Source organism: Dipodomys ordii, unplaced genomic scaffold, assembly GCF_000151885.1.
Source record: "Dipodomys ordii isolate 6190 unplaced genomic scaffold, Dord_2.0 Scaffold18, whole genome shotgun sequence".
Lineage (NCBI taxonomy): Eukaryota > Metazoa > Chordata > Mammalia > Rodentia > Heteromyidae > Dipodomys > Dipodomys ordii.
The window spans coordinates 9,062,199-9,066,791 of NW_012267234.1; positions in this window are offsets into that span (position 1 = coordinate 9,062,199).

A 4,593-nucleotide genomic window follows, 5' to 3' on the forward strand; every position below is an offset into this window, starting at 1 on the left:
CCAGTTGGACCCAGATGCCAAAAATCCCTCAGCAGTTTTGAACCCCAGTTTTGGTTTTACCAATACCCAACTGAAGTGATCTTATCTTTCTAGACCAGAATTGATCTGCAGCTCTGCATAGGTTGTAAAACCTGTCCCAGGCATCGCTCCACTTATAACACAAACAAATGCTTGCGTTGTTCAATATAGTCATCAATATACAGTTCGATATAGTAGTGATTGGCCACCTACGGCACTGAAACTTGAAAGTGTGACTATTTTACTTCATTTAAATTTAAGCAACCTGGGGCTGGGAAGGTGGCTCAGTGGTAGAGTGCTTGCCTTGCATGCATGAGGCCCTGGGTTCGATTCCTCAGCACCACATATGCAGAAAAAGCCGGATGTGGCTCAAGTGGTAGAGCGCTAGCCTTGAGCTGAAGAGCTGAGGGACCAGTGCCCAGGCCCAGAGTTCAGGCCCCACAACCGGCAAATAAATAAATAAATAAATAAATAAAATAAATAAATTTAAGCAACCTCATGTGGATAGTAGCTACTATGTTGAAAATAGAATATTTGAACTTTTAGAAGAATATTGTATTATATATCACCAATACTGTACCCACATTAAAAATAATACTGTTTGAGTCTATAGAAATGCACTTCCATAAATTCTACCACTTGGCTCTTTTATTTACTGCATAGTGATTTTAGTATGTCTGCTTTGTATTTTTCAGTCATTTTCCTGCTGATGGATATTGTGGCTTATTTCAATTTTTTAAAATGTTCTTCTTACAGCTGGGTACCAGTGGCTCATGCCTATAATCCTAGCTGTTCAGGAGGCTGAGATCTGAAGAGTGAGAATCAGAGCCAGCCTGAACAGAAAAGTCCATGAGATTTCTTTTTTTTTGTCGGTCGTGGGGCTTGAACTCTGGGCCTGGGCGCTGTCCCTCAGCTCTTCAGCTCAAGGCGAGCACTCTACCACTTGAGCTACAGCGCCACTTCCGGTTTTCTGGTGGTTTACTGGAGATAGGAGTCTCACGGTCTCTCCTGCCCAGGCTGGCTTTGAACCACGATCCTCAGATCTCAGCCTCCTGAGTAGCTAGGATTACAGGCGTGAGCCACCAGCGTCCGGCAGTCCATGAGATTTCTATCTTCAAATAATTACCAAGAAGAAAGAAATGGAGTTGTGGTTCAATTGGTAAAGCACTAGCCTTGATGGAAAAAAAGCTAAGCAAGAGCTCAAGGTCTCAGTATTGGCACACAAAAAAGTTTCTGTGATAAACAGAGCCTCAATGAGCATCATTACATGTTGCTTTGGGCTTCTCCTCAGTATTGCTCCAGTGGAATTTCTGGGTCAAAATGTGTATGCAAGGGTAAGTGCTAGTGGCTCACACCTGTAATCCTAGCTACTCAGGAGGCTGAGATCTGAGGATCAGATTAGCCAGGACAGGAAAGTCCGTGAGATTCTTATCTTCAATTAACCATCAGAAAACTGGAAGTGGCGCTGTGGTTCAAGAGGTAGAGCACTGGTCTTGAGCTGAAGAGCTCAGGGACAGCACTCAGGCCCAGAATTCAAGTCCCACAACCGAAACAAAATAAAACAACAACAACAACAAAAGGGCATATAGGTTTAATTTCATTAGTTCCTGTAAAAATTGGGCCCTATTTTTTTCAACCTGTAAGATGAATACAGTGCAATGATTTCTGAGGTTTCTTTCCTAGTATTAAATCCCAATACTTCTAAAACAATGGAAGTGAAAGGCAGACTTAGAATTATTGGCAGGGATCTAGTCTATACTGTGTTCCATCAGATGAAACAAAGAAGATAATGGCCAGGGTCATGTATCCCCAGTTATTCCCTCTTTGGGTCTCTGGGAAGAGAAAAAAACTTCATAAAACACTAGATCAAATTTTATTTTAATCCTCTAAGTAATGAAGTGGATAAAAGTTTTTGGCAGTGGAAAACTCCAGTTATTCAATTACATTCAAAGAAATCTGTCAAAGAGACTTGGAAACCCAAGTTTTTCTTGCTTAGATAGCTACAAAAGTAAAAAGGTTTCCATGCTATGCATGGGTTTTCTAACTTTCCTCATGTGACTATGATTTAGAGTTGCTGTACCTACTCACACCTGCTGTGCCCCAGCTGATAAAAGGGGCTGTAAGAGGAACCCTATCTGATTCCAGTAAGTACCTCATTTCTACTAATTTTGAATGTGTCACTTGTCTTTGGGCAGTAACCACAATTCAGCATTTGAGAATATGTACATGTGCACACAAACATATTCTCTTCCCTAGGAATTAAGATACAATGGTCCTTGACATCTTGGCCATGACTCATGTCCTCATGACTCCAAACTCATGAGAAGGTTTTAACCCATTTATCAGGGTGAGAGAATAGGACAACATGGACCTTCCAATTTAATTTCAATACTAAGTATTGGGCAGTATATTAGTAAATATATATTATAATATGTAATAATATATTAGGTGCTCAATAGGAAGTGTACTCATTACCTTACTCATGTAACTGTAACCCTCTGTATAGTATCTTTACAATAAAAAAATAATATATTAGAACACAATATTATAGCACTATAAAATATAATAACAGATGTTGTATTAGTGTAATATAGTAGGCATTAGTAAATATATAAAATATTTTAAAATATAAAATATATAAAAATATATAAAATATAATATAGATGTATAATATATATAATATATAATATAATATATAAATAAAATATATAAAATATAATATATAAATAAATATATAAACAAATGTATATAAATATATATGAGGGCTGGGGATGTGGCAGAGTAGTGGTAGAACACTTGCCCAGCATGAAGCCCTGGGTCTGATTCCTTAGTACCACATAAACAGAAAAAGCCAGAAGTGGCACTGTGGCTCAAATGGTAGAGTGCTAGCCTTGAGCACAAAAGAAGCTCAGGGATAGTGCCCAGGCCTTGAGTTCAAGCACCAGTACTGGGGAAAAAATGCATGTGTGCACATATGTGCATATGTACATATATGTGTAGATATATGTACCTATCTGTATATGTGCATATAGGTACATATGTTCATATGTGTGTGTGTATAGTATATATGATAGTTCAGTAGTGCTTCTATACTAATAGTAACTATTTATACATATGAGAACGCAGCTAAGAACAAAATGAAGTGACTTCATACTTTCCTTCTGCTTATGCATTTCCTCATTACAAAAACTGGAAATTACCGAAAAGCAGAAGAAAGGATAAAAGGATGATCACTATTACTATTTTGGTGTGGTTCCTTCCCTTTTTTTTCCTTTAGAAATTCTTTTATATTTTGAGAACAAAATGTAGCTATAGCGCCTCACCCCACTTTCACCACCAAGCATTTTGTTACATATGCTGCCAGCCTTTGTTTCCTTTCTTCCTCTCTAAAACAAAAAGCTTCAAAACATTGCAGAGAAAATTAAAGAGAGATTTCATCAAGATCCCCTTATCATGATGTTTGATTTTTTTCCCCCAGTTTCTTTAACATTTTTACAAAACACAAAGGGTTGTAATCCTGGCTCAAGTGAGAAAGAATTTGCCTAACAAGCACAAGGTCTTAAGCTTAAACCCGAGGACTACCCTTGGAAAATTATAAAAACAGGGTTGGGAATGTGGCTCAGTGGTAGAGTGCTTGTCTAGCATGCATGAAACCCTGGGTTTGATACCTCAGTGCCACATAAATAGAAAAAGCCGGAAGTGGGGCTGTGGCTCAAGGGGTAGAATGCTAGCCTTGAGTAAGAGAAGCTCAGGGATAGTGCCCAGGCCCTGAGTTCAAGCCCTAGGACTAGCACCAAAATTATAAAACAAAAACCATAAAAATACACCGGGTGCTGGTGTCTATCCTAGCTATTCAGGAGACCGAAATTTGGGAGATTGCACTAAAGCCAACCTGGGCAGAAAAGTCTCTGCAGTCTCTGACTGCATCTCTAATATAACCAGAAAAAAAGAGGAGCTGGAGGAATGGCTCAATTGGTAGAGTGCCAGCTGAACAAGAAAAGCTAAATGAGCATGAGGCCCTGAATATAAACTCCAACAAAAAATAAGGTAATTACATATAATAACATGTATAATTGCATAACACTCTGTGTGTACTGAACATATGCAGATTTTTTTCTTACTAGTATTCCAAAGAGCTTGCCAGACCCTGAGTTTGATCCCCACAATCTTGGAAAATTGAAAGAAAAACATAAATAAGTAGATAACAACTATTTACAAAGATATTATGTCATCTATGAGGGATAAAATATGCAGGAGGATATATGTAGGTTATATTTTTATACTGTTTTTCATACTGTGTTATAGAAGGAACTAGAACAGTTGAAGATTTCAGAACCAACTTTGAGGAATCGATCTTGGAATAACTCTTTGCAAATACCAAACAACTAACTGTATTTTATATAAAATAGCACTCTGTGTGTGTGTGTACTGAACTCAAGAGCCTAGGCCTTGAGAGAAGGGAAAGAAAAAGGAATGGGAAATGAATTTCAGTATTATGTATGCAATATATTATTTCTTGTTAAGAATAAGAATATGAAGCCAAGTACTAGTGGCTCACCCCCATAATCTTAGCTA